Source organism: Rutidosis leptorrhynchoides, chromosome 1 (assembly GCF_046630445.1).
Source record: "Rutidosis leptorrhynchoides isolate AG116_Rl617_1_P2 chromosome 1, CSIRO_AGI_Rlap_v1, whole genome shotgun sequence".
NCBI classification, from domain to species: Eukaryota; Viridiplantae; Streptophyta; class Magnoliopsida; order Asterales; family Asteraceae; genus Rutidosis; species Rutidosis leptorrhynchoides.
Genome location: NC_092333.1, coordinates 605,951,340 through 605,972,482, shown reverse-complemented (window position 1 = coordinate 605,972,482; position 21,143 = coordinate 605,951,340).

Below are 21,143 nucleotides of genomic sequence, written 5' to 3'. Positions count from 1 at the left end.
TGTCAACGATGATGATACAGTGGAGTTGGAACTATGAAGATGATGATATTGTGATGATGCACGATGATCATAAAGATGATAATTCAAAATGATATGATGATGGGTAACGATGAACATGAATGATGATGAAGTATTAGATGATGATGATGATAACAAGGAAAAACAGAAACGGAGGGAGTAGGTTAAATAAATTTAGGTATTTGGTTTATAAATCTGGAAAACGGAAGACAGATCAGTGGTTAGGGTGTTTATGGTTAAACGAAAGGTCCTGAGTTCGAACCCAGGCCACTACATTTTTTTCTTTCTTCTTTGATTATCAAGAAAAGCTGTTGTGGGCCGAGATCATTCTGTTGGGCCGAATCCGTTTAAATCTCTTTTGGGCCGAATGGGAAATCAGATACAAATGGGGTATATATATAATTGGGGAGATATTAATTCCAGAAAAATAGTAATAGAGGGATGGTGTGAGGTGTCTGCGGGTGAGCTGGAGGTCATGGGTTCGAGCCCGGTCTCTGCCTTTATTTTTGAGAAAACTCATTAAGGTAGTCTTTTTATCTTTATTATTATTATTATTATTATTATTATTATTATTATTATTATTATTATTATTATTATTATTATTATTATTATTATTATTATTATTATTATTATTATTATTATTATCATCATCATTATTATTATTATTATTAATATGGATATAAAAGAGGTTAAATATGACTAATTTTGAATAAATGAAAATATTAGTAAAAGATGATACGGAAAAAGATTATAATTATATTATCACATGTACGATAAAAATTATGATTATGAATTAGAACTAACGAGTTCATAGTTATAAGTTAGGAATTAGGCACGAAGATTATTATGACTATTGATACTAATATTAAAAATATCGTTATTTTTAAAATTATCATTTTTATTAAAATTATCATTTTTATTAAAATTATCATTTTTATTAAAATTATCATTTTTATTAAGACTATCATGATTAGTAAAATTATCATTTTTACTAAAAATTTTATTATTGGTAAAACTACCATTTTTTTTTACTATCGTTAATATTAATATAGTTATTACAATTATTATTATTATTGATATAATTTTATCAAATAAATATTAGTTATATAAAAATATATTTAATACATATAATCTAACTATATTTATAATCTTATAATAAATATTAATTAGTTATCTAAAATATATGATATATTTAATTTACTATTTTAATATAACAGATATATAGATATATATAACAATTGAAATAACAAATATATTTTTATTTTAAAATAAGTAATATATTATATAAATAATACATATATACTAAGTTGATTATTATTACATGTTAAATGATATGTTTTAATATATATATATATATATATATAAATGATATAGGTTCGTGAATCCTAGGCCAACCCTATACTTGTTTAATGTCGTTATATGTATTTTTACTACAAAATACAGTATGGTGAGTTCATTTGCTCCCTTTTACTCTTTACATTTTTGGGACTGAGAATACATGCTCTATTTTTACAACTACTTTATTAAATGCTTTTGAAATATATTTTGAACTGCTAATACATGAAATGCTTTTATAAATGTTTGACGAGATAGACACAAGCAAAACATTCCTCGAATGAATTATTATGCAGACAGAAGTTCTGCGGATTATTGTTGAATTATGTGGACATGATAATTGCCACCGTTGAATTATGTGGACATGATAATTGCCACCTTTGAACTATGTGGACATGATAATTGCCACCATTGAATTATGTGGACATGATAATTGCCACCAATTGATATGAATGTTATGTATCGAGAGAATGATTTTATACACAGGTTATGTGTATGTTATTTTTGTGCACGAGATATGTGTACGGTTACTAAGATTTATGAAAGATAATTTCATACACGAGAAAGGTGTACTGTATTTAAAAGATATCACATGTACATTACATGTGGGTATAGGATTCGGGCCCATTTGTACCATGCAACATTTAAATCTTGTGGTCTATTAAAATGATGAATTTTATTGTTTTATGATAAATCTATGAACTCACCAACCTTTTGGTTGACACTTGAAAGCATGTTTATTCTCAGGTACGAAAGAAATCTTCCGCTGTGCATTTGCTCATTTTTGAAATAATACTTGGAGTCATTCATGGCATATTTCAAAAGACGTTGCATTCGAGTCGTCGAGTTCATCAAGATTATTATTAAGTCAATTATAGTTGGATATATTATGAAATGGTATGCATGTCATCAACTTTCGTTGTAAAGAAAGATTGTCTTTTAAAATCAACTGTTGTGAATCGTTATTAATCGATATGGACTTCGTCTGGATGGTTTAGGACGGGTCTTTACAGGAGAGGTTCTTCCTCCGCCCATTTGGAAACATAATCTATGGCTACGAGTATGTAGAGATAAGAATGAGACTTTGAAAAGGGCCCCATAAAGTCAATTCCCCAAACATCGAACACCTCGCATACTTGGATGCTTTGTTGAGGCATTTCATCCTGTTTAGTGATTTGACCGGCCCGTTGGCACGCGTCACAAGCCTTACGAATGGCGTGGGCATCTTTGAATATTGTAGGCAAATAGAAACCGGCCTCATAAACTTTCCTCCCCGTGATTTGGGGACCAAAGTGCCCACCCGTTGGACCAAGGTGACAATCAAGAAGAATGTGAGTGCATTCCTTTCCCGAAACGCACCTCCGAATTACACCATCTGCGCAATGCCTAAAAAGATAAGGGTCTTCCCAGAAGTAGTATTTTAGGTCACTAAAGAATTTCTTTCTTTTCTGATGTGACCAACCGGTTTCTAAGTACCCCACAACAATATAATTAGCGAAATCTACATACCACGGGTCTTCCACTTTCTCTACTCGTAAGAGGTATTCACCGAAAAAATCATCTTTGATACTCGATTGATGGAGTACTTCAAGATTTGGATTTTCTAGTCTAGAAAGATGGTCGGCCGCGAGATTTTCTGCGCCCTCCTTGTCCCGAATCTCGATGTCAAATTCTTGCAAAAGCAAGACCCATCTTAATAATTAATAGTGCTATAAATGAACATATATTTAGTATCAATATCCTTCCAATACGTAAAGTATTTAGTTGTAATTGTTCTATTTTAAGTTGTAATCGTTTATATTAAATAAGTGCGAAGACAAAAGGCGAAAACGAAGATTTGAAGACGCAAACGTCCAAAAAGCTCAAATGTACAAGATACAATCCAAGTGGTTCAATTTATTGATAAGAAACGTCTAAAAATGACAAGAGTACAAGTTGTGAAACACAAATTAAAAGATATTAAATCGTACGAAAGGACGTTCGAAAATCCAGAACCGGGACCTGAGCCAACTATCAACGCGCGAAGCAACGGACCTAAAATTACAAGTCTACTATGCACAAGAATATAATATAATATATATAGAATTATATAAATTATATATATATATATTATATATATTTATTAAATTATGTCGACAAGCTAGAAACAAAGCAAAACAGCTGGATCCAGGGTGGCCATGCGATCGCATGGCCAGAAGGCAGAAATTCCATACGATCGCATGGATGAAAATTCCAGGCCAGGTCCTATAAATGCAACGAATTCTAGTTCTTTACACAATATCAATATCTCTCTGTATCTTAATATATATATATATATATATATATATATATATATATATATATATATATATATATATATATATATATATATATATATTTATATTTATAATATATATTAGTATATATATATATATATATATATATATTTATAATATATATTAGTTTAGTTTTATATTAGGTTAATTTGGGTTATGTAAAGGTTATTTTACGGGTTTTAAAGTCGAAGTTCTGTCTGTGTAAAGCTACGCGATAAATACTCAATGTAAGTTATGTTCTCCTTTTTAAATTAATGTCTTGTAACTAAGTTATTATTATGCTTATTTAAATCGAAGTAATCATGATGTTGGGCTAAATATTAAAGATAGGGTAATTGGGCTTTGTACCATAATTGGGGTTTGAACAAAAGAACGACACTTGTAGAAATTAGACTATGGGCTATTAATGGGCTTTATATTTGTTTAATTGAATGATAGTTCGTTAATTTAATATAAAGATTTACAATTGGACGTTCCTATAAATAGCCATATACACTCGATCGGACACGATGGGCGGGATATTTATATGTACGAATAATCGTTCATTTAACCGGACACGGGAATGGATTAATAGTCAATGGACTTATTAAAACAGGGGTGAATTACATACAAGGAAAATTGGTGTAATTATAGTTTAAGTCCCCAATTAGTTGGAATATTTGACTTCGGATATAAGGATAATTTGACGAGGACACTCGCACTTTATATTTATGACTGATGGACTGTTATGGACAAAAACCAGATGGCCATATTAAATAATCCAGGACAAAAGACAATTAACCCAGGATAATTAATTAAAATCAAAAAGTCAAACATCATGATTACGGAAGTTTAAATAAGTATAATAATTTTATCTTATTTCTTATCGCATTTTATTTTACGCACTTAAATTATCGTCATTTATATTTTTTATTAGGTTTTAATTGTGACTTAAAATATAAAATTGATAAACCGGTCATTAAACGGTAAACCCCCTTTTATATTATTATTATATATAAAAATATATATTTTGTACAAATATAGTTGTTTAAAATATAGTGTAAAATAAGTCGTCTCCCTGTGGAACGAACCAGACTTACTAAAAACTATACTACTCTACAATTAGGTACACTGCCTATAGTGTTGTAGCAGAGTTTAGGTATATCCCATTTGTAAATAAATTAATTAAAACTTGTATCATATTTCGTCGTATTTCGTAGTAAAAATATAACTATTTCGTATACACCTCGCACTACATCAAGTTTTTGGCGCCACTGCCGGGGACTCGGCGAAATGCTATATTTTTAATATATATTTGTAAAAATATAATTGTATATAATTTTTAGAAAAAGAATATAAAATTAAAAAAAAAACTGGACTCGTGTTCCATGCGATCGCATGGATTAAAAGCCAAAACCCCATGCGATCGCATGGGGTATCTGACAGGCCTGACCTGATGCATTAATTACGTAAGGTTTTTATTATTATTATTATTAAATTTAATTAGGGTTTTAATTTAAATATTATTAATTTGTATTTAGTTTTAATATATAATTAGTAATATTAAGTTTCAATATTATTATTAAAAATATAGATTAATATTTTTATATAATAATAATATAAAAATTGTAATTTTATCATTTTTAGTTTCTTTTTATAAATTGTATATTTATATCGCTTAATTCGTAATTTTTATATTTGCCGTTTATAATTAGTTTTAAGTTTAGTTTTGCCGTAGTTATTTTTATACTTCTAGATTCTTAGGCTTTGCCGTAAAATCCCTTAAGTGTTTTTTCTTTAGATTTAGAATTTAGGCGCTTTAGAATTTTGTGACACAGTTTATAAATTTTAGTACTAATTAAGTTATTGCCGTTTTGGATATAGAATTCCTTTAAGCTTTGATACCTTTAGACACAATTTTTAATTTTTAGTTTTTATACTTTTAAGTTTCAACGCTTTACTTTCTTATTATTATTTATCGACTTTTTGTTTTTCGACGTTTGTTTTTCGACTTCTTATTTTTCGACGCACTTTTTCATTTTCACTCTAGTTTTTAGGACATAGAATTTTCTTTATTTTCTTTAAATTTCGAAAAAAAATTATTTTAAGCAATTAAATTAATAGACGCCAATTTTTCGGTTCGTAGTAATAGTTGGATTTGTTAGTGGCGAGTTGTGGGCTTCCGATTTAAAGGGTCCTGGCTACCTGCTGCATCTATTGGCTATTCAAAACGTGGGCAAAAGCAGAAAAGTCTATTAATTTGATAACTTATATAATTTTTAGTTTTATAACTAATAGGATAATTAGTAAATGCACCACATTGTAGCTAAAATTTGGTAAAAAGTGTATTATGGAAAATTTTGAGAATATGTTGGAAACTCTTTCTGACATGCGAAATCAATTAAATCAATACTCTCAAACGAGTATTGATGAAAATTCATTCGGTCAATCTTGGATCACGAATGACGAAACAATAACTGGTTGTGAAATCTGTGGAGATTATCACTCAACATGGGAATGTTTTTATTACGTTCCTATGGAAAATTACGCACCAACGGAACCTGAATGGAATGATTATGAAGAATACAATTCAAATTGGGATTATTCCCAAGAATATTTCCAAACTCAACAACCAGAAGACGAGGAAAATTATGTGTCTGAAAATCTTTTAGACAATATGAAAATCAAACTCGAAGAACTAAATGCTCAAAATGAACAAATGAGAGAGTTTGTAAATCGGCAAGCTGAAACTCTATCAGATTACACACCTGTTGATCTGAGGAGTATTGTGCAAGAAAATCTCATATCATCGAATTTTGATGAATTCGAGAGCTCCGAAATCACCGATTATCCCGATGATACTTTTTATTCAGCTTTACCAATTTCACAACATATCAACACATTAGCCTCTACCGATGAAATCATCGATCCATCAATGGATGAAGAAGAATTAAGGGTGACAAATTGGTACTCTTGGGAAAACGATAACGTTGAAAATTTTACCCCCGAGACCAAAATGGTGGGACCGATAAGTACCATTAATGAAGAAGAATTTGCTTCGATCCCGAAATTCACCATTCCACAACTTTCAACCCAATATTCTCAATAGACGAGTCATCTACCAAAGATGAACTACAAGCTGTAATAGATATTGACATCTCGAATTTCACCCAATTGGGTAATAGAGGTGAAAACTTTGATCCTGAGAATGAGCGAAAGGAAATGTTAGGAATTGTCCACCCTATAGAAATATGTATGTCGGTGTATATCGATCCATTTGACCAAGAACCAAAAAAGAGACATATCCATTTACTAAAAGTTACACTTAAAAAAGAATTAAGTAGTGACGATCGGGTGGGTCTAAACTTTAAACCCATTGATATATTTTATACCACCCGAGATGTAAATAACTGGCTCACTATTTTAATTCGTGGAACTTATTCTACTGACTTCACATGTCGTCAGCTAAATATGGGGAAGTCTAACCCCACTTAACGTTAAATTAGAGGTTCGGGTTAGTGCATAACTCGTTAATGAATATACATGATAAGTTAGGGTAAAATACGCATTTTCAAAAATTAACAAATAATTCAGAAAAGCAACCGTTTTTGAAGAAAAACATGTGTGATAAAACAACAAAAGGAATGAACGATGAGGCGCGCCATCTATCATTCGACGAGCTTTGCAATTACAAACTGGGTATTTTTAATCACTTTTCTACACTAATCACCCTCATGAATTTATAAATATAGTCTAATTTCATGCAAATGAGGGCATTGCATGATCTCAAGAGTAGGGAAGGGTTATAAATTCTCTCGGGTTTATACTTGTCTTATTTTCTAAATATTGTGAAAATTTTAAAATTTTTCAACTAAATGAATTCAAAATCATGTTTATACATATTTATGAACGATAAAACTAGGTGATAATACCGAAATTATTGTTACCTCGGAAAGGACATAAATTGAGAAACAACCTAAAACGCTTGAATTCATTTAAAATGGAATAAAGGAGAATAAAAAGGCAAAGAAAAAGCCAAGTGTGGGGAGAATGTATCAAGTTATTTAATTAAAAACTATCTATCACATGTTTCTGTAAAGTTATTGCAGGTACTTCTATTTTGGACTAAATTAATTGTTTTACCCGTTTATTGTAATACATTTGAAAGAAAAGATGGATCTACACGATGAATCAATTCCATCATTAAAAGGAAGTAAAGTCTTCTGAAAAAGACACGCGCTTCTTGATTTAGGTCAAGAAGTTGTCGTCCAGACCAGCTGTAGGTTGACAAAAAATCTAGAAAAGTCATCTCTAAAATCAGCAGGAAATCCACGGACCTCAGCATTAAACAGGGTCGCCATGTGGTCAGATTTATCCTAACCATGAGAAGGATTTATCACGTAAAATGGGGAGGACGCCGTGCAAAATAGCTTGATAAGACTAATGAATCAGACCCCCAGAAAGGATAATCTCCTTAAAAGATTAAAAATCATCCTTTAAGCCTGATATTACTCAATACTTGAGATTGACCTTAAAGATTGAGAATTACAAACTCATGGAATTCGATAATATCTAAACTCGAGCTTGAACAAGAAAATATTTTGATCAAATTAAAATCGATTTGTTTTCTGAAAACCCATTTTCAATGCGTTCATTACCATTGAACGTAAAATCCTAGGAATTCACCAGGAATTCATTAGGTCACCTGAACCAAATCGGGTGTCAACCGTAAGAACGGTGGTTGCATTGCATGGTCGAAGACAGCACCTTGTGCCAGACCAAAAAACTATAGGGTGATCTTTACTATTTCTCCTACAAAGGATAGTAATTGCATCCGACATGATATAGACCATAATCAAAAGCATGTCACGGGACATTGCCTTAACAGTTGCTTGTTCAACGCTTTCCTTTACAACCGGACGGTAGTTTACTGAAAGGTAATATACGGAGCAAGTAAACTGGACGTGTTGCTTTCCCAATACAAGGTTAGCAAGTGGGTCACACAAAACCGAAAGTTTTGAGCTAAAATTTTCAAATCTGAAACCCACAAAACCCACAAAAACAATTTGCAAACACTGGTGTAGGGTTATTCCGGAAAACTTATCTAGGGTAAAAGCTAGAATGAATTTTCAAAAGATCAAATATTTTCATAAAGATCCAATTTCCTTAAGGATCTAAATTTTATAAGTCATGTGGGACTGTAAACCACATTGTTACTATCATTGTTTATACCGCCGTAACAAAATCACTGATGTATAAAGTGTGAGAATAAAAAAGTGATTCAAGTGAAGTGTGATTTTATTTCAAGTTATGTATTGCTTGAGGACAAGCAACGTTCAAGTGTGGGGATATTTGATAGTGCTATAAATGAACATATATTTAGTATCAATATCCTTCCAATATGTAAAGTATTTAGTTGTAATTATTCTATTTTAAGTTGTAATCGTTTATATTAAATAAGTGCGAAGACAAAAGGCGAAAACGAAGATTTGAAGACGCAAACGTCCAAAAAGCTCAAATGTACAAGATACAATCCAAGTGGTTCAATTTATAGATAAGAAACGTCTAAAAATGACAAGATTACAAGTTGTGAAACGCAAAGTAAAAGATATTAAATCGTACGAAAGGACGTTTGAAAATCCGGAACCGGGAACTGAGCCAACTATCAACGTGCGATGCAACGGACCTAAAATTACAAGTCAACTATGCACAAGAATATAATATAATATATATAAATATAAATTATATATATATATATATATATATATATATATATATATATATATATATATATATATATATATATATATATATATATATATATATATATATATATATATATATATATATATATTTATTAAATTATGTCGACAAGCTAGAAACAAAGCAAAACAGCTGGATCCAGGGTGGCCATGCGATCGCATGGCCAGAAGGCAGAAATTCCATGCGATCGCATGGATGAAAATTCCTGGCCAGGTCCTATAAATGCAACGAATTCTGGCCGAGTTCTTTACACAATATTATATATATATATTTATAATATATATTAGTTTAGTTTTATATTAGGTTAATTTGGGTTATGTAAAGGTTATTTTACAGGTTTTAAAGTCAAAGTTCTGTCTGTGTAAAGCTACGCGATAAATACTCAATGTAAGTTATGTTCTCCTTTTTAAATTAATGTCTTGTAACTAAGTTATTATTATGCTTATTTAAATCGAAGTAATCATGATGTTGGGCTAAATATTAAAGATGGGGTAATTGGGCTTTGTACCATAATTGGGGTTTGAACAAAAGAACGACACTTGTGGAAATTAGACTATGGGCTATTAATGAGCTTTATATTTATTTAATTAAATGATAGTTCGTTAATTTAATATAAATATTTACAATTGGACGTACCTATAAATAGCCATATACACTCGATCGGACACGATGGACAGGATATTTATATGTACGAATAATCGTTCATTTAACCGGACACGGGAATGGATTCACAGTCAATGGACTTATTAAAACAGGGGTGAATTACATATAAGGAAAATTGGTGTAATTATAGTTTAAGTCCCCAATTAGTTGGAATATTTGACTTCGGATATAAGGATAATTTGACGAGGACACTCGCACTTTATATTTATGACTGATGGACTGTTATGGACAAAAATTAGATGGACATATTAAATAATCCAGGACAAAAGACAATTAACCCAGGAAAATTAATTAAAATTAAAAAGTCAAACATCATGATTACAGAAGTTTAAATAAGTATAATAATTTATCTTATTTCTTATCTCATTTTATTTTACGCACTTAAATTATCGTCATTTATATTTTTCATTTGGTTTTAATTGTGACTTAAAATATAAAATCGATAAACCCGTCATTAAACGGTAAACCTCCTTTTATATTATTATTATATATAAAAATATATATTTTGTACAAATATAGTTGTTTAAAATATAGTGTAAAATAAGTCTTCTCCCTGTGGAACGAACCAGACTTACTAAAAACTATACTACTCTACGATTAGGTACACTGCCTATAGTGTTGTAGCAGAGTTTAGGTATATCCCATTTGTAAATAAATTAATTAAAACTTGTATCATATTTCGTCGTATTTCGTAGTAAAAATATAACTATTTCGTATACACCTCGCACTATGTGAAGACCCGTCCTAATCCATCCGGACAAAGTCCATATCGATTACAAACGATTCACAACAATTGATTACATCGCGAGGTACTTGACCTCTATATGATACATTTTACAAACATTGTATTCGTTTTTGAAAAGACAATCTTTCATTTCATCAAAAGTTGATAGGCATGCATACCATTTCATAATATATCTAATTATAATTGACTTAACAATCTTGATGAACTCAACGACTCGAATGCAACGTCTTTTGAAATATGCCCGGAATGACTCCAAGTAATATCTATAAAATGAGCAAATGTACAGCGGAAGATTTCTCTCGTACCTGAGAATAAACATGCTTTCAAGTGTCAACCAAAAGGTTGGTGAGTTCATTAGTTTAACATAAATAATTATTTCATAATTTTAATAGACCACAAGATTTCATATTTCCATTTCTCATAAACATACGTCCCATGCATAGAGACAAAAATATCATTCATATGGATTGAACACCTGGTAACCGACATTCACAATATACATATAAGAATATCCCCATCATTCCGGGATCCTCCTTCGGACATGATATAAATTTTGAAGTACTAAAGCATCCGGTACTTTGGATGGGGCTTGTTGGGCCCGATAGATCTATCTTTAGAGTTCGCGTCAATTAGGGTTTCTGTTCCCTAATTCTTAGATTACCAGACTATAAAGGGGCATATTCAGTTTCGATCATTCAACCATAGAACGTAATTTCAATTACTTGTGTCTATTTCGTAAAACAGTTATAAAAGCAGTGCATGTATTCTCAGCCCAAAAATATAAAGGGTAAAAAGGTAAATGAAACTCACTGTAATGTATTTTGTAGTAAAAATACATATGACGATATTGAACAACTGAACAATGCAGGGTTGGCCTCGGATTCACGAACCTATACATTTGTATATATATATTAATACACATAATCGTAGTCGAATAAGTTTATATATATAACCTATTAATGATATTATTTTTATATTAATACTATATTTATATTTCATATATTCTTTTTATAAGATAATATATTGTGTTATGTTATATGTGTTAAATATATATATTTATGTATTTTTATTTGTTTATCAAAGCAGTAGTTCAAATTATACTAAGTTAATATTAGTAAAAAAATTAATGATAATAACATTAATGATATACTTATGTTAATAATATTTATAGTAGTGATGATATTAATAATAATACTTGTACAAATATTAATTTTACTGTTAATGATATTTATGATATTGATTTTAGTAATTACATAATAATAATACTCGTGATAATAATAATTATAATACTTATGTTAATATTAACAACTCTATTATTTGTAAAAAGATGTTAATACTAATATTTATTGAAAATAATAATAACATAATAAAAATGATAAGTTTAATCGTTCTCATAATATTATCGGTATTCCTAATCTTTTATATACATATACTTCTATGCATTGTGTTAATATTTTTAGAACTTTTTATATTCAGATGCTCATATAATTATGATCATAATCATAACATAATAAATTTCATTTTTATACCTATATCAATATATTGTTATTAAGGTTACGATTTATATAATTTCAGTAACAATATTAATAACAATACTATTAGCAATAATAATAATACTAATGGTGATAATATTCATAATTATGATATTCATAATGCTTAATAATAATAATGCTATTTATAATATTACTAATACTTATGATAATAATAATAAATGATAACTATACCTATGTTAATTATAATATTAACTATGATTATAATTCTAATAACATTAACAATTTATAATCATAATTATAACATTAATAACTAATAATAATAACAATAATAACAAAAAGGAATTGTGTATACCCTTAGAAAGTTTTCCTAAAAAGAATTGCTGGAGAGGAGAATCGAACCCGAGACCTCCCGCTCACACACAAACTCCCAACACCACTCCTCAATTTCTTTCTTTCTGAAATATATCCCTTCCTTTTAATTATAATACGTATCCTATATTTAGCCTACATCATCTCCTCCATTCTAAACTAGTCGACCCATTTGAAGTTCCCAATTCATATTACGAATTTTTATTGTTTCATTTACGGTTTGCAACCAAACATAGAACAAAAAAAAAATATAACAATCTCTTGATAACTAAAAAAAAAAAAAAAATAAAATAACTATATACCCTGTTCGTCGCTACCATAAAAGAAAGAAAAAAAATGATTTTGCAATCTATAATGTTTTGGACAAAGTTGATAACACGAATTGTGTGTTAAATGTTCCATAAAAACTTCCTCAATCATTAATTTCAGTGAAAACGATCTATAAAACTTCAATTTGATCTTAGAACAAAAATTGACTTTTTATTTCAACAAACCTTGACTTCAAAAATTAATAATCAATTCGATGAATTGAGGCTCAATATTTTACAGAGAGTTTAAAGGGACGATTTCTAACATAACTACATTAATGGATTTTTAAAATTGATACAATTTTTGATTCTTGCCATAAAGTTAAATATACAGAGGACCGAAGAGAGGAAAAAAAAGAAAAAAATAAATATGTATCTGATTTGATCTCGCAGCTGTTAAACCCAACAAATAATTGATGTCGAAAAGGAAAAAAAATATTTGATCGAGATTTGGATAGGAGTCATGAGTGAAACAGAAGAAGAGGAAAAAGAGGATGAAGATAAAAGCTTGATCTCATAAATCTCCCTTTATACATATACATTTCTTTTTTTTATATATTTATTAAATATTAAATATCTTACTAATAATTATACTTGTTAATATTACTAATGATAATTATTATCATCATAATACTAGTAATTAATAATACAAATAATAATATTATTAATAATAATAATAATAATATATTTTTTTTGGCCGGAGGTCCGTTGCAAGCAATCTCTTTATCCGTCAAACATAGAGAGGAAGGAATTTCTCTACTCTTGTGAGTGTTTCACTCGGGGTGGTGAAATGACTTCTCTTTGTCCTATGGTAGAGGAAGGATTGTCTACGTCTCACCTCTCACATACCCTACAAGTGTGGGATTGGGTATTGTTGTTGTTGTTGTTGTTGTTGTATTATTTATAAAGATACTAATATGATAATATTAATAATAATGATAATTAAATTTGATATTAATAATCTTATTAATGATACTAAAATAATATTAGTTATAACTTGTATATTTTAACTTGTAATTAGATTTAATATGCAGAATTTATATTTTATTAAATATTTAATAATTAATGAATATATTATAGTAACACATTTTGAATAGTTATTACTTACACATTTTAATATATTATGATATACATAGAATCAATATTTATGTACAGAAATCGTATATAGATACATATTTTAAACTACTATATATATATAAATATGTTTTAAATATACAATAGTTAATTATATATGGAAACAAATACACTCAAAGTATAACATTATATATTTAGTACTTTGTTATCGTTGACAAATTATGTTCGAAATCAATTATAATATATATACTCAATATATTTCAAATAACAAGTTTTAGTTATTTTAAGTTATTTTTAATAATAACAGAAACACATAATAGTTCATTACTATAATTAAACTATCATGTAATTATTTATATCTACATTTCTGTTTAAGATTAAAGGTTCGTGAATCTTCGGAAATAGTTAATGGTCACATGATATATAAAATGGTTCAACAGTTTTGAGACTCAATATTACAGACTTTGCTTATCGTATCGAAATCATATAAAGATTAAGTTTAAATTTAGTCGAAAATTCCCGGGTCATCACAGTACCTACCCGTTAAAGAAATTTCGTCCCGAAATTTGAGTGAGGTGGTCATGGCTAACAATAAAAATGTTTTCATGACCAATATGAGTGGATAATTAGAGGTTTATCATCATTGAATAATAATGATAAAATAATTCGATTATTTTAAGGATACGAGTGAAGCTATCGCAAAAGAGTGAATTGAAGAAAAATAAGATTTTCCTCAGCTTTTGACGTAAACAGGGTTGAATTTAGAAAATAAGGTGCGTCTTAACTCTTGACGTAGTCATGGTTGAATTCCGGAATTCAAGGGATTTAAAAGAAAATCTTGAAGATCTATAAGATCTGATTCTTCAGAATTTATGGAAATTAAGATCTCTTTAATTAAATACGATGATCTGCCCCGCTTACTACGTCTAATATTTCCTTTATAAATTTACCTTTTCCGTTCCATTTATTTTCACCACTTCTATACTCAATTCCCAAATTCAAAGGATTTATGAAAATGCTTAACCCTGTTCTGATCCTTGTTCTTATTCTAACTATCGCAATGATCGTTCTTCTTTTCCAACTACCACCTGAAGAATCTATTTATTTCTATTATGCTCTAGGGATTATTGTACTTATAATCCTCCTGTGTCTTTATATAGCTATACGTACTGATATCCACGGTTTGTAATTTCGGTGTTGTCATTGGGCTTTATATTTTCTCTTATTTTTGGATCTCTTTGCCTTTTTATTATTCTCCCGACCTCTAGTAAAGCGAGTAATGGTCCAGAATTCATAGATATGAATTTTGAAATGAACATAGTTAATGTAAAAAAATGGTAATAACACGATCTTGATTTGTCAAATTACCAGAATATCCGGGAAAGATAGAACTATCAAGAAAATATATTCTTGATATGTATATATATCAGATAAAATGTAAGAGTCGTGTAACATGGCACATGATGACGTTATAATCTGTGAATCATCATGTCCCATTTAGAATCTCAGCATGACTTAATGTAATATAATCACGTTGATCAAGTGTCATTATATTATACTAACTCATGCATCAGTTCCCAACATTACTTCAATAACACTCATATTTTAAGCTCGAAAGTTTACAGAATATAGAAACTAACAGTTTCTATATGATGTAATACTGATATCACAAAGAGATTAATGATTTCAGATAAGAATAGTTATAAAAATATCTCCAGAAATATGGAGGATATTTATAATGAAAGATACGATAATATCTCGGAATATCTAAGATCAGAGGATGATAGAAACTATTATCTGCAAGGGTTTAGAGTAAGGAGCAAGATATTCACTAAAGACTTTAGCAGACATAGAATCATTTGGATTATTTGAAGTCAAACTTATTCTTTGTGATTTGTCCACGACTTTCTTCATAGTTTCGCATAATCTGCTTTTCGGTACTAAATTTTCTCTTGAATGTTTCCAATATAATGATACACAGGAAGCACAAAGAGATTTATAATTTCGGACGAGAATATTTATGAAAATATCCTCAGAAATATCGAAGATATTGATGATGATATTTTGGAATTTCTAAGTTCGATGGTTGATGAGGAAGATTTTTCGCAAGATTTTAACATGAGTACGGAGCAAGATATTCATTGAAGGTTATCATCGGATCCAGAATTACCTGGATTCTTTGAATATATGGTATGTTCCTTGTATTTGTCCTTGATCTCCTTCGTGGTTAGCTCAATCCGTTTTCCAGTTCTAACTTTTCTGAGCTTTTCCAACATACTATTATTTATCATCAAACTTCCGATGATTAAGGGCGTTTATGGATGTCTATGGTTTCTGCTGCTTCATTCAGCTTTTTCAACATTCAGAGTATTGATTTGTGACTGAGTGCTTTTCAAAATTTCAGAATGAGAGATCATAATTCTAAGAGATAAATGTCATACATATAACTGTTGATGTAGATATGCAGTGAGTTTTCAAAGTACTGATTGCTGATTCCCGGTAATTGGTATGGCAGTTCTCGTTACAAGATGCGGATGAGTATATGATAGGGTTTCAATGAATAAATATAATGATTTGTCAGAGAGATGTAAGCCAAGAAGCAACGAGGTTGCTGGTACGTCTGCTGGTAATATTATGGGATATAATAAAAGGTTCTCCGGTAACAATAAAAGAGTACACATATAAATCAAGGTTATAATAAGGTTGTTTCGAACGAAAAGTCAAAGTTGACTTGCTGGAGCTGTGACAAAATTTGCTAATTTGGAACGGGATTGCAAAGTTATTTTTAGGTAATAATAACACTAAGAAATTAGCATAGCTACGTTTTAAACGTTTACTCAGTTGCCGAGAGTTTCTCAGGTGAAAAGTTATATGCATCAATCTTTTCTTCCGTAGATGAAATGCGGTTGGTTCATTCTCTCGATTGAGGTGTTTTCAAGAATTACGAAAGGTTTGGACGCAGATTGTAATCGTCAAGATACAAATGAGTTTAAGATGAATTCAAGTGGCAAACTTGAAGAATTGTTTAGTTTCATATATTATAATCAATATTTTAATTCATTTTAATTGTTTAATGTTATTAGTCCACAGTCGATAGTCCACAGTTGACAGTCTAATAATTCATATATATAGTTTAATATATAATATTCGAATTAACTAATACGTGTCGTGACCCGTATACATCTCAGACTCGATCACAACTCAAACTATATATATTATTGTAGAATTAACCTCAACCCTGTATAGAGAACTCGATCATTACTGCATATAGAGTGTCTATGGTGATTCCAAATAATATATATAGATGCGTCGATATGATATGTCAAAACCTTGTATACGTGTCTCGATATTTAAAGTGCGTAAAATAAATAACAGAAATTAAATAACGATAAATAATGTTGCGAGAATTAAATTGCGATAAAATAAATTGCGATAATTAAATTGCGATAAATAAAATGTAATACGGAATTAACAGTTAGCTAGGAACAGTTAGCTAGGATTTTGTTAGCGTGTATTCTTAACAAAATTTCATATTGTTAATTAGTCTGTTTCTAATCAATTTTTATTGTGTCAATTTTTTTTTATTTTTTTTTTCATTATGCCACTTGTTGGATTCTGATATGTCAAAATCCTAATATGAAATTTGAATTTGAATGAAAATAGTTATTCTTTGGTGAACGGATATGTATATCGGTGGATGTAAGTAGGATAGTATATGACTGTTGAAACAGATTCGAAGAACGTACAATGTAACTTATTAATGTGAAATTTAAATATTCCTCGGGTATTACCTACCCGTTAAAATATTTTCACCATTAACAGTTTGTACAAGAGAATTTTAATTACAATCTTTATGAAAACATATATACATATATATTTTCTTCAGATGTATTCATGGATTTAATGAGTTAATATGATATTAAACTCATTTGCTTTTCGGTTGGAACTAGAATAAATAATCTCTAAAACTTTAGAGATTACATATTCGCCATGTCGAACGAAGATAAATGAGGTAGAACGATTCGTAGAACGAAGATCATACTCAAAGTACAGATGATGATATTGAAACATGGATTGTTGATGGTACTGGTGCTGTTATTGATGGTACTGTTGGTGCCGGTGATGTTACTGAAGCTGGTACGTTTTGCACCATATTTTCCAAGGCTACAACTCGGTCGTGGAACTCGTTGACTTTTATTACTCCGGGATGATTGTCGGTAGGAACGAGCGAATGAATAAGGTTTAGAATTGTGGATGAAATATAATCGTGATGAGCTACCCTGGAAATGAGGCTGAAAATGGTGTTTCAGATAGGTTAGCCGGTAAGTGCTTCAGGTTTTTCGCCAATCGGTGAATTCGGTTGGTGGAAGGGATCACCTTCTGTGCGTCTCCATTGATTAAGTCGACTACGAACCATCAGATGAATTAGGGATGGCTGACTGGTTGCTCCATTCCGGTTACACTGCTTTCGAAGTTCGAGTGGAAATCCATATCGGAATAGCTATCGGAATAACTATCGGAATCTGAGGGACTCGAACTGGTTGAGGAATTCATCCCGTACGATCAGATGAAGGATTTTCGATAAGGAATAGATTATAGGATGTAGATTAGTACTCTGCAATACATGATTTACATATGCATATATAGTACTATAATCCCATAAGTTACGGAGGAATCTACAGAAGCTGTCAGGCAAAGGTAACAATAACAGATACACTAAGATATGAATTTATCTATACACTGTCTATGCAATCAATGCAGTAAGATGTGTCTAGACTAAGAGTGATAAGCAGGAAATTTTCGACACGAAATGATAAGCAAAACTTTTGACATGCAGACACGGTCGAAGTCCAGACTTACTAATGCATCCTAACGACTTATCAGTTAGACACACTAATGCAGACCTGGTTCGCTAAGACCTCTGCTCTGATATCAACTGTGAAGACCCATCCTAATCCATCCGGACGAAGTCTATATCGATTACAAACGATTCACAACAATTGATTACATCGCGAGGTACTTGACCTCTATATGATACATTTTACAAACATTGCATTCGTTTTTGAAAAGAAAATCTTTCATTTCATCGAAAGTGATAGGCATGCATACCATTTCATAATATATCTAATTATAATTGACTTAACAATCTTGATGAACTCGACGACTCGAATGCAACGTCTTTTGAAATATGCCCGGAATGACTCCAAGTAATATCTATAAAATGAGCAAATGCACAGCGGAAGATTTCTCTCGTACCTGAGAATAAACATGCTTTCAAGTGTCAACCAAAAGGTTGGTGAGTTCATTAGTTTAACATAAATAATTATTTCACAATTTTAATAGACCACAAGATTTCATATTTCCATTTCTCATAAACATACGTCCCATGCATAGAGACAAAAATATCATTCATATGGATTGAACACCTGGTAACCGACATTCACAATATACATATAAGAATATCCCCATCATTCCGGGATCCTCCTTCGGACATGATATAAATTTCGAAGTACTAAAGCATCCGGTACTTTGGATGGGGCTTGTTGGGCCCGATAGATCTATCTTTAGAGTTCGCGTCAATTAGGGTTTCTGTTCCCTAATTCTTAGATTACCAGACTATAAAGGGGCATATTCAGTTTCGATCATTCAACCATAGAACGTAATTTCGATTACTTGTGTCTATTTCGTAAAACAGTTATAAAAGCAGTGCATGTATTCTCAGCCCAAAAATATAAAGGGTAAAAAGGTAAATGAAACTCACTGTAATGTATTTTGTAGTAAAAATACATATGACGATATTGAACAACAGAACAATGCAGGGTTGGCCTCGGATTCACGAACCTATACATTTGTATATATATATTAATACACATAATCGTAGTCGAATAAGTTTATATATATAACCTATTAATGATATTATTTTTATATTAATACTATATTTATATTTCATATATTCTTTTTATAAGATAATATATTGTGTTATGTTATATGTGTTAAATATATATATTTATGTATTTTTATTTGTTTATTAAAGCAGTAGTTCAAATTATACTAAGTTAATATTAGTAAAAAAAATAATGATAATAACATTAATGATATACTTATGTTAATAATAGTTCTAGTAGTGATGATATTAATAATAATACTTGTAAAAATATTAATTTTACTGTTAATGATATTTATGATATTGATTTTAGTAATTACATAATAATAATACTCGTGATAATAATAATTATAATACTTATGTTAATATTAACAACTCTATTATTTGTAAAAAGATGTTAATACTAATATTTATTGAAAATAATAATAACATAATAAAAATGATAAGTTTAATCGTTCTCATAATATTATCAGTATTCCTAATCTTTTATATACATATACTTCTATGCATTGTGTTAATATTTTTATAACTTTTTATATTCAGATGCTCATATAATTATGATCATAATCATAACATAATAAATTTCATTTTTATACCTATATCAATATATTGTTATTAAGGTTACGATTTATATAATTTCAGTAACAATATTAATAACAATACTATTAGCAATAATAATAATACTAATGGTGATAATATTCATAATTATGATATTCATAATGCTTAATAATAATAATGCTATTTATAATATTACTAATACTTATGATAATAATAATAAATGATAACTATACCTATGTTAATTATAATAATAACTATGATTATAATTCTAATAACATTAACAATTTATAATCATAATTATAACATTAATAACTAATAATAATAACAATAATAATAAAAAGGAATTGTGTATATCCTTAGAAAGTTTTCCTAAAAAGAATTGTTGGAGAGGAGAATCGAACCCGAGACCTCCCGCTCACACACAAACTCCCAACACCACTCCTCCATTTCTTTCTTTCTAAAATATATCCCTTCCTTTTAATTATAATACGTATCCTATATTTAGCCTACATCATCTCCTCCATTCTAAACTAGTCGACCCATTTGAAGTTCCCAATTCATATTACGAATTTTTATTGTTTCATTTACGGTTTGCAACCAAACATAGAACAAAAAAAAAATATAACAATCTCTTGATAA